Below are 12,007 nucleotides of genomic sequence, written 5' to 3'. Positions count from 1 at the left end.
AGAATAACTGGTGCACCTGCCAGTTCTTTACAAACATTCTTCATTTCTTTTCTACAGAAATCCTCTGCCCCGTACTCCTCATCTCATCCTCTCCTTTTTTCATGATTAATTAGAACTTCTGTCACCAGGTGACAAGTCCCATTACATCATGCACCGGTCACAGTCACATGTGTTTATGTAACAACTGCAATTATTCACCCTGTTAAAGTGCTGATTGAGTCATGGCATCTTCAAGAACGTGAATACACTGGTGTCTCACTGGACTAATGAGCCCTTAGTTTAGACTCTCACATCACCAGAGGATGACCCATGCAGCACCTGAGCACAGACATATAAAGTGTCTGAGCATACACATGGTAAGCACTAACAATACCGACTGCCACTCTTCTGGTGACATTCTTTTCACCAGGTGTTAAACCTGGCTGCAGAGATTTGCTGCCCCCATCACTGTTCATGTTCCTGTTCATCCTAAAGCTGCTGAATGGAGTTGGGTCGAGTTCTTACAACATTAAACTGAGAAAACCATTTCTTTGTGGAGTTGACTTTGTACCATTATGCTGACATACTGGCACAAGAAAGCAACAAAGATAAAGTGCTGACACATACTAGAGAGAAACCTATTGGCAAAAAAATAAATAAACAGAAAACCATTGCAGACTTGAGCATTAATATTTGCTATTAATCAGCACTACATGACTGATTTCATTATTCAATTTGGACTGAGAAAGGCATAAAGTACACAACAAACTGACAATTATTGTTTTTACTTTCCTGCATAATAATGACATTGATTTGATCACAGTTCTTTAACAGTGCCAGGTGTAATGAATTACAAAGTAATGCATTACAAAGTAAATTTGTCCGAGGTTACTAGTGCAATGTATACAACCCTACGGTTGTGTCAGTCAGTTCAGCTAGTGAGATGGTAGAGTGGGCGGCTTTATCATTGTGGAAGTATTCTTATTATTTTGTAATGAGGTGTCTGTTACCTGCGAGGGGTTCCACTTGACATTTTGAAGAAGCCCCTGGAAGCTAAGTACAACAGCGATGGTGAGGCACATTGAGGAGGAGAATGAAGCTGGTGCTACGGCTCTGAAACCACAAAAAACTAGCCTGTAGTGCTTCTGATGAAAATGTCACTCTGAGGAAAATTAACAACCTTGCGGCTGGTTAACTGGTGGAGGAGATTCAATATCAACTTGCTATGCAGTGCGGTAAAGTAAGTACACTCAGACGTGAGTTAGACAATTCAGGTGTTGAAAGATTTTCAACATTATCAGCATCTGGAGCAGTCACCCAACAGTCTAACGGTCCAGTAGTACAGCCAAATGATTATACAGCTGTTCTGAACACTTTGAACATTACAAACTGGCTCATATCTTCCCTTGAGTTAGTTTTACCACATTTTGTTAACATAAGTAGACATTTGTTAGCCGAGCAGCTAAAACAGTAAGTCATAACATTTGCTGGCTGTCTTTTTTTTTTTTTAAATCTTAGACTCAACACTTCTACTAACTCATCTAGTCTGTGCAAGTATCGGTCAGGGTCCATCCTTTCACACGCCTCACTGGTTCCCTCCATTAACCTCACTAACCAAGATATTAACATAAAGTGCTTAGTGTGAAGTGTGAAATAGCTCTGGAGGCAGCCAGTAGCCAAACGCAGGCCAAGTCATCAGGAACTCCAGGCACATATTTTTGGGATTTTGGAGCACATGTTAACAACATTTTTTTCCTTTCCTGAGTCAGATTTCACACTTCCTGGATGGGTTAAATATCGAGTCAGTGAAGGCAGCAGGACCAAAGTGCTACTGATGCTAGCCACACACACACACAGAGCACTTTGGCACACCTTCTAACAAGTGATAAATAATTAAAGGCTGCTCTTTAAAACACACAGGAGAAGAGTTCTCCTGTTTTATTAAAAAGACAGAGATGAGAGAGGGAAACATAAATGGTGGGCAGATAGAGACACAAGCAACCAAAGTGTTCAACTTTTTCAACACTTGCTCCTTGTTTCTCTGGGTGCTCTCCTCTGTAACAAACACAGAGAGGACAGTGCAAACCCACAACACATGTCATCGGACAAATGGTAAACTGGGCAGTATCTTTGGAAGGAGGCAGAAGCAGCCAAGTGTTAAAGAAGTAACAGCTGTCACAACGGGATCCCAGAGGTAGACACCATAGTACTCAATAGTATCATACTATGACAAATACAGGCTGATTTTTTTTTTCTGCAAGCCCTTTTAGTGGCAGTTTGCATTCGAGTGTGAACAGCTGAGAGTACACTGTTTTCATAGCTAACCTAATCAAAGCTGTCCTGGCTTACATGCAGCAGACCACTACAGAGGTGTAGAGAGCTACCTGACTTTAGCATGCAGGACAACCCCTAAAAGGCTGTGGACTTTTAACTATATTCTTGCATCTGTACAACTGGACATCACACAGACTTTGTACTGGCTCAAAGGCTAAAGACTATTTAATGCCATTTGCATTTCATAAGCACCTCCATCAGGTGATCTATCAAGATCTAGAAAGCTTTAATGCTCCAGTTCATGAGTGAAAATGTCTTCTCCAGCACTGAGCTGGTTCTCTGCTTGAAAACTTCAGATTCATTCCAGGATAGGAATGATACGCTGCCCCGACCTACAGACCTGAGGTTTCTCTGGGTCTTGTTCCAGAGTGAGGTTCAAGATCAACAGGCAGACTAAAGGACGAGCTGTTTTTGTACCAGTCCTGGAGAAGAAGAGGAGATTTAGATTAACCAATCAGTTTAGGCTTTTCCATGAGCTTTGGGTAAATAACTGGAAGAATGGAACTGCAATAGATTTGGGTGACTGGAGTCAACAAATGGTGTGCGGACAGAGGATTTCATCTGTGAATGCCACAAGACTACTCAGGAGGAGCTGGGGAATGTTGCCCAGGAGATAGGCGTCTCACCTGTGTTGGATAGCTTGCTGCCCTGTCATCTGGCTCTAGGTAAGTCACAAAGAGGGGAAAAAAAAAAAAACTTGGAATACTAAGCGGTGGCTCAATCCAGGGTTCGAAGTGACATATCATGTTGGCCCAAACAGGTAACAATTTTTTGTTGCACTGCCCCCAAGTGGCTACAAAAAAACAACAAAATCACAAAATCAAGTGTAAATTGAATAAAAAAAAAAGAAAAGAAAATCATAATCTTTTGCTTCTGCCTTTCAGAATCTTTAGTCCTCCTTATGTTTGGTTATGTCTCAGTTAAAACTATAATCCCTCAAATTTCAGTCCAGGTTGTTATGGCAACACCTGTGGTTACTGATGGTGACCCCAGTTCCCTTTTCTAAACTCCAGCTCCCAGACTCTGTTTGAGATGAAACATGCATCATCCACTGAGGACAAATACAGCAGCTTAAGAACATTTGATGTATCCATTCACAGTGCAACCAAACAAACTGTGGGTTAATAGAGCGGTCATAAAAAAGAAGCATTTTAACAGGTTGAGACAGCACTAAGTCCACTAAGTGATATAAATAAAATAAATAATGCCATCAAAATGGGCAGACAGGCTATACTGATGTACTTATATCTTCATTAATGCCTGCCAATTATATTCACATTAATTGAGCCAAGCTGTAAAATGAATAAAACAAGAAAAAACAAAATTGAAAAGGAAAAGTGGGAAAAGGTTATTTATTCAAAGGCAGAAAAAAAAAGTGAAACGCACTTTTACAGGAAGAAAAAACATTTAAGCAGTTTAAATTAACTTTATGTCAAAGGGCAAGGTATCTGTACCTCAATGCCTTACTATATTACAAAGCATCATATTTTAAAAGTATGACAAACATGTCATATTTATAGATAAAAAGGTTTTATTAAGTGGAGCAGCACTCCAAGCTCAAAGTACAAGTAATTCAAAATTTAAGTAAAGTTTTATTTATAGTTACATTCCGGTTTGATTTGCCTCAGGCTCTTATAACGAAGAGAGTATTTTGGTGTTGTGTTCATGCTGTACACAGGGACTGGAAATTAAAACTGGATCAAGGTGAATTAGTGCGGTAGCTGCTATAGTTCTCTACAATATAATATAATATAATTCTGTTTCCCTTCTTCCCGTGTGGTCTTTCTAACTTCGCACCCTGCTGCCGTTTGCGTGCCTTATGTTACAGTATGTCATTTGCTGTGCATTATAGGAGGGAGCTGCGGTCTGATCGAGTTGGTTTCATCTATAGCAGCTGTACCTTCTTTTCTAAGGATTATGCATCCAGCAGAGACTGGGACATCGGTCATGACACTTCAAACACTACTAAGTCAAACACTATTAAAACACTATTAATCAACATTTCAAACACTGATTAATTTATGATGGGTGTATCGAAACACATGAAACATATGCACACACTGCAAATTCAGATTAAGAACATATTGAAGCGGTGTGTGTGTGTGTGTGTGTGTGTGTGTGTGTGTGTGTGTGTGTGTGTGTGTGTGTGTGTGTGTGTGTTTAAAGAAGTGGCAGAGAGGGGAAGGGGGGGCTTCTTAACATGGGTCAGAGGAAAAGAATGTCGCTCAATTAGACCTTATCCAACAATCAGGTCACATGGAGATGACTTACGCGCGCGCGCGAGCGCGATCGGACACATAATCCGCGACGAGCAGAATTACACAGCAGTAACATCACAGCGGAGCTCAGAGATTTAAAATGTTCGCTGTGATCCCTCCAGAGTCAGATCACAGACTGCTTCTTTATCTGTCGCACAGGCACAAAGTGAAAAGCTCCCTTACCTGTGTCTGAAGTTCAGAGCGCTGTTAGTTCCACTGTCTTGTTGTTCTTGGCCGCAACTCACTCTGTATCCTAATCCAGAGGATTTGGAAACCATTCAGAAATCCTTTGGGAATCAAGCTCTGCAGAGGAAGGAGCAGGTGGCATCGCCTCTAATCCAGAAAGCGTGCCTCTGTGTGTAGCATTTGTGTGTTTGGGGAGAGACGCTCACATTAACAGCTCTGCAAAACTGTCCTCAGGCGCGCGCGCACGTACGTACGTACGAGCGTGCGTACAGACAGAGAGACAGACGGACGGAGGGACAGACGGACAAGACGATTTCGCGAGGAGGAGAGCCAGGTGGTCGAGCACGAATAGCGCGCCAGGCTGCTGAGCTCCAGAGGCAGAAGCTGAGTCCGTGCAGAGTTCAGCGCCAGAACGGTGCACCCTGTCTGGGTAGGAAGCGCGGGGGCGCTACGGCTGTCAGATCCGGTCTCTTTCGGTCCGTGGCTCACTCGTGAGCAGAGGAGTACGAACGGTCTCTTCTATTCCGCTCCTCTTGAAAAATAAGGGGAGACAGGCAGTCTTCGGTAGCTCCCACCCCCCGTCCCCGACTTGAGGATAAGCCCCGCCCTTCCCTCGCAGGCTCAGCCAATAGTAACTGTGTGTCGCTCTCTCGGCCACACACCCTTTCTCTCTCTCTCTGTGGACAATTCGGGAACACTCAGACTCAGCTTCACTCCAGGAGGCGATCACACGTATTCAGCCTTTAAACCGGGTAGACACGTACTCAGCCATGCTCACTGAGCCTCAGAAGCACTTCTGTCCTCATTCAAAGCACAATAAAGAGATTTCACAGCATTTTAAAGCTCAGTTGCCACCTGTAGCTCTGGTCAGTGCACAAACATATGACAAAAGTAATCAATGGAACCAGATTCAGTCAGTTCAGAGTAAACATCTTAAAGAAGATACATCAGTGCAATCACAGATGTAATGCTCTGGTATTGTGCCCCTTTTTGGTTTCTTAGACTTTATTGTAAAATTCGACTTGCTAACTAAATATTGTTGGGGAGGGGGGGGTGGTCATAGCTTCCTGGTCAGAAAAATGATGCCAGTGCTGAAGTGCCTTAAATCTGTATTCTATCTGTAGGCCAACAGATGGCAATAGCTGTGGTTGCAAAAAGACTTCTGTTTCTATATAAGTTAATGGAGAAAGGCCTTCTTTCTTGACCTTTGTAGACACTTTGCAGCTGACTTCATTGTCTGTTTGTTGTTGTTTGGGTCATACTGAATAAAAACAAACAAACAAAAAACAAAACAATGTATTTTGTAAAACTTGGTCATACCATCTTTCAGAAAGGAGGATTAGCCATGTTATTTTCCGCTTGCTCATTGGCTAGCGACTTGTCAATCACAAATGTTGTACAATATCTGAGACCCCACAGACTGCCCACACCAAGCAGCAATTTCCAGGACTGCAGTCTAATAGTCACGTTTACTTATGAAGGTTCATAACTGAGTGAAGTGATCCGGAAGTATCCTCATGGCAGCTTTTAGAAGAGCTGGTCAAATTCCTTAAATATTGAGGAATGTGCTTCCTTTATTACCTCTTTATTACTTAGCATAGGCTTCACTAGACCATCTTTTTATAAAGGAAAGGAGACAATATCATCTCACAATTCAAAGTGACCCACTATACAAGTTTCAATGAAAAATTAGAGAACAGTCACTAATGTGGGTTAAGAAAAGTGTTCTATAAAATAAAGGTAAATAATAAAGTGAACTGAAGGTTCTGTTCTAGCATCAGTCAACATGAGCAAGAGATTCACTGTCTATGAGGCTACTGATCACATCTTTGACCTACAAAATGACTACTAGATATGCTGTGTTGAATGCCTGAGACATCAAGATGTTTGAGCTGGTCATACTGCCATCTCTTAAGATACTGCTTGAGATGACCAACATGGAAGGGAGAAGGGTGTCTGGCAGTAGCTGGATGGAGATCAGTAAAACACAGCTGGATGCTGACATGGGGCTGCTGCTTCTTGCTGGGGTGTACAGATCCTGTAATGAGGCTACTGCCAGCTTATGTTATGGTGAGTCAGGCCGCTATTTTTCATGCTACTATGTCACTTCAGACCTTTCATTTGTTGTCAGGAGTCTTTGAATAAAAGACAAGGCTTCTCTCTCCTTGAAGTTAGCAATCTTAGACAGAACCACAACTGTGCTGTACTGTCCCAAAAAACAAACAAACCTAAAAAGTCATTGTGACATCTGCTGGTACAAAAAGTCAGAGATGATCCTGGATTACAACATAAACAAAGGAGGAGTTGACAGTCTGGATATGGTCACTGGCACATACGTGTACAAGCTGAAGACACCAGCATCCTGACAGGGGATGCCAGGGGGAGCAAGAGAAAGAGGTAGCAGCCCCCCTTCCAACAAAGACAGAAAAACTGGCACTATTTGTTACACATATAAGAAACAAATGCAAGGAACACACTAGTTTAAGTAACACACCTAGTTTAAGTGCAGTCAGATTAGCTGAGGACCACAGTTTCTAAATCATTCCTTGATCTCTGACGTTTTCTATCAGTGTCAAGAAAAAGCGAAAAAGGAAAAGACATATGGAAAAGATAAGGGAGTATATGAACTATTCCACCACGACCAAGGGCTGAAAACTAAAGTCAAGTGAATAAAACCTGCACTTCCTCTAATGCCACTTGAGGCTGGCTCCAAAAGTGAGTCCATTGCTATAGACTCCATTGTTAAAATGCTCAGAAAGCACTTCTGGTCTCTGTACCCCCCCCCCCCCTCATTTTGTCATGTGTACTAAGAGGCAGGAAGGAAGAGGACCCAAACTGCAGACTCCAGAGGCAAAACTTAAAGTCTTCAGCTTTATTTGCTGGTAATCCACAGAGTGAACAGAAGGCTACAGCAAAGCAGGTCAGGAGCAAGCAAAGATAGCTAGAGTCCACACAACTGGAAGAGAAACCAACGATGTGGACGCAACAAAGAACTGAGTAAAACTAATATATACACAAGGGGTAACGAGGAGAGAGTGGATCAGCCCGGGAAAACAGGTGAATAAAACAATACTGATGAGACAAGAAGACACAAAACTGAAAACAATGAACGCGGAGCAGGAGAGTAGGAAAATGAACCAGAAAGTGAGTAAACAGGTAAACAGAAACGCAGACTTGACACAACACATGGAGATAAAACCAAATACAACGCACGAGACAAGGGACAAGACAGACACCGGAACACGGGGACATGGAGAACAAAGGGAAACAGGAATCAAATACAAATAACTGTAACAAAGAAAAAGAGTTAGAAAACTACAACTAAAAACTGCAGATGGAACCATTTAGAGACCAGCCTGGAAATCCCTCAAGAGAATACCAACGCTCGTCATTTAGTCCTCATGTGCAGGAATATTTGTCTTTGCATTTCACCTAGTTTCACCGTTTATGAACACAGCTGTGGTTGTGGGTTAAAAATGATAGCATAGTCAAGAGTGCTGTGGCCCACTTAAAAATCACAAAATCCCACGGGAGCCCCCCCCTCATGGGATTTCCCCCCCAGTTGTCCAATAGTGCTGGCCTGTGAAATTATACTGGCTAGAAGCCTGCATTCACTCGCATCAAAACACAAGAGAAAGTGATGTATTTCCTTGAAAATTGGATTCAAAAAACATAAACAACACAGGCTGTTGGCTATAAATTGCTGAAACTATCCAGTCATATGTAAAGTGCTAATGCCAATATGTGACCCACTTGCCACTGGGACACAGTGGCAGTAAATTTAGGTCAAAGTAATGAGTAATATCACAAACTAACCACCTCCTATTACCAGTTTTAATGAACCATTTATATAAATATGTAATTTCAAACTGAATTTCTGTTGTTACTGCGGCCTCCCTGCAGTACCTTTGCGGCCCACGTGGGGGCCACAGCCCACACTTTAGGAACCACTGTGATAGCAGCTTAATAAATAAATGGTAAATTCTTGCTCCACAAACGCAATATGGCAGCATCCAAAGTGCTGATTTTGAGGCTTTAATATGAGGCATCCAGTACTAATGTATGATGTCACAGCATTGGAGCATCGACATACACTGTTTAAATCTAGTGCAAACCTAATAGACTGTTTGAGGCCTTGAAACCTGTCATTTTTTTATGTTGTCTATATCTTCCAAGTCTTTCTCCTTCCACCTCTTATTAAAGTAGCTTTAAATGATTTCACAGTGAAAAGTATTCCATATATATCTCATCATCCACAGTCTGAAGCAGTTTAAACCTCTACCCCGTCCCATTTAGTCAGATTTATTCTGATTGGCTGCCCCTCATAACCAGAAGATTTGAATAGCAGTTGGGTGGGACTTCTGTACTCACACCCAAAGCTGTGTGCCTGACTATATTATATATTCTTTCACTTACATCAAACACAGCCAAGAGTAGAAACGATTTCCCCCATGAAGTTAATAAAATTATTCATACATTCATTTTGCTTTTGCACATTCCTTTTATTTAAATATGAAACAAATAACACACACAATCACACAGCATGACTATAGTTAAATAGAAAGCAAACACTTCCTCATCCCTTGCTCACTTTGTTGTATAAACCAGATTGCACATTACTGAGAAACCATCTTTTCAAGGCCATTATGAAGATGTGAAGCATTTTAGTTTGAAAGGACGGTCACTTCACAGTACAGAGGCAGAATAAAGGGATGAATTTTCACTATCAAAGTCTTTGCAAAACTGAACAGAATCCACCAATTCTTGTCAGATTAGTTAGATTGCTGTGAGTGTCTGTGATCAATCTGAAGTAATAACATGAATACACATGCACATTTTTAAAGAGATAACTTAATAAGTAGCCAACCTGCTGTTACTGATTCTGTGATTTTTGTTTTGTTTCATTTCGTTTTTGTTTTGTTTCATTTCAAATTTCTTGTGTTTACTCAATAAACTACACAAAGCTGGCTTTATAACATTTTAATTCCTAAAAAAAAAACAAACCTTCATTTGAAGGTTCAAATTAATGCATGTGACAGTTATTGCTTGTTTGCAGTCTGAAAGAAGCCTGACCACAAGGTGGTGTTTTTCAGGGTTAACCAAGTGTTGGTTCCTGCTGCAAAGATTAACCTCTCAATCAGTAAAAAGTTCATAAAGTGGGAACACTTTCAGCATGAGAGTGCAGTGAATCTGTGCACATGCACAGTGATGCAGGTAATTTGGTAAAGTGCAGTATCTTGAGCCAGAGACATGCACGTTAGGTTAATACAGCGGTGTTAAATTGGCATAAAAATAAATTAAAATATAAAAATATCTGTATAAACAGTAATATATACCGACAGCTCTAAGATTATTCTGAGATTTTTAGTGTTACATAACTGAAGTATCCGCAAAATCATATTAAATTATATTAATTGCACTTATACTGACACAAACCTGTCATTTTATATGCAATTAATGTTTATTGTTCAAACCCATGACATTTGTGAATGTCTTAAGAATAAATCTACATAGAATATGTATTTATATTATAATTTTTTAAAATTTTTTATCATTTTACCAATTTTGGTCAATAATTTTACAAGGTAAACCAATTATGAAATTACAGTAATTATCACTATCTTCAATGATAAAACTGTATTTTGGGAATTTACTAATGCCTGTAGATGTTATACCATTAAAAACAAACCAAAACATGTACAGGCAATCTCCTTTAGCTTTGAAACATCCCATTTTGTATCAGCACAGATCAGATCAGCACTGCTGCCTCACAGTTAGAATAACATCTGAAAGGTCTGGGTTCGATCCACCTTGGCCCAGGCCTCTTCCTGTCTCTGTGTGGAGTTTGCATGTTCTCCCCGTGCTTGCGTGGGTTTCCTCCCACATTCCAAAGACATGCACTTACTGGGGTTAGGTTAATTGGCTACTCTAAATTGCCCATAGGCGTGAGTGTGAAAGGTTGTTTGTCTCTCTGTGTTGGCCCTGCGACAGGCTGGCGACCTGGTCAGGGTGTACCCTGACTCTTGCCCTATGACAGCTGGGATAGGCTACAGCCCCCCCCGCGACCCTGAACAGGATGAGCGGAAGCCAATGGATGGATGTATCTGATTGAGCTCCCCCACTGAAGTCATGGCAGTCATAAACTTCCAGACTTAACTGTAAGCCTCAAATTGAAAGATTGGTTATGAGTTGAGAAACATTATAAAGACCACATAACAAAAATAAACTGTGTGAACCTTCCAAACATCATATACCATCATCTACTCTTAAATCTCTAAAAATCTGGTGTATTTGACCATTGAAATCATTGATTCCTTTTTGTCTTTAGGATGTAATCTGTAAACTGTAGGCACGGATAATGAATCACAAGTGACACAAGCAACCATTGTTGATGTCTTCCAGGGGCCAGAGCAGGTGGCATAGAAGGAAATCTAAAACTGTTGTCTAAGGATAAATGTAGATTTCATAAAATAATAATTCAGCAGTAATGACACCCAGTTATCAGTCAGAGGTCACTAGAATTAATATAAAATCAGTGTGTAACTTTACCAAAACAATGTTGGACTCTGTAGTTTTCTCTGGGCCCCTCCCCAATCGGACCAGGAGTGACATATTTAGCCGCATGTTCTCCTTAAATTGCTGCCTGTCTGAGTGGTGTAAAAAAAATGATGTGGGCTTTATAGATAATTGGGAACCTTTCTGGGGAAAACTTCTTATTAGCCATGGCACCCTTGAGCATCTATCGAACACCTGGCCCGTATTCAGAATTTTTTGTCTTTTTTTCTGATTTAGTGCTCAATTTAAATAAAAATAACTATAGTGCGGGATTTTACTCACTTCTTCACTCACCTCTTTTCACTCTGTTTATACACTACCTGCATTTATTAGTTAGTCTCAGTCTCTGGCTTTCTTCCGCACCCCCAACCAGTCAGAGCAGAGGGCTGCCCCTCTCTGAGCCTTGTTCTGCCAGACGTTTCTTCCTGCTGAAAAGGAGATTTTCCTTCCCACTGTCGCCAATATTATACAGGGTTGTTTGATTGTTGGAGCTTTCTCTGTATTATTGTAGGATCTTTGCCTTACTTAATATAATATAATGTGCCTTGAGGTGATTGTTGTTGTGAGTTGGTGCCATCCATCCATCCATCCATCCATCCATCCATCCATCCATCCATCCATCCATCCATCCATCCATCCATCCATCCATCCATCATCTATATAGTGCCAAATCACAACAGTCACCTCAAGGCACT

At 41.0% G+C, this 12,007-nt stretch overlaps 1 protein-coding gene across 2 annotated transcripts in view; it reads right to left on the bottom strand.

The window, feature by feature from the left end:
• The window catches only part of large2 (LARGE xylosyl- and glucuronyltransferase 2), a 142,697-nt gene extending 137,682 nt beyond the window's left edge, over positions 1 to 5,015 (bottom strand). For both annotated transcript variants that reach the window (XM_030724547.1, XM_030724550.1), the window contains exon 1: positions 4,755 to 5,015. The gene's annotated coding sequence lies outside the window, so the exon portion shown is untranslated. The remainder of the gene's footprint in view (positions 1 to 4,754) is intronic.
• Positions 5,016 to 12,007: the final 6,992 nt, after the last annotated feature.

Source organism: Archocentrus centrarchus, unplaced genomic scaffold (genome assembly GCF_007364275.1).
Source record: "Archocentrus centrarchus isolate MPI-CPG fArcCen1 unplaced genomic scaffold, fArcCen1 scaffold_37_ctg1, whole genome shotgun sequence".
Classification (NCBI taxonomy): domain Eukaryota; kingdom Metazoa; phylum Chordata; class Actinopteri; order Cichliformes; family Cichlidae; genus Archocentrus; species Archocentrus centrarchus.
This window is presented reverse-complemented; position numbering and strand designations above follow the sequence as displayed.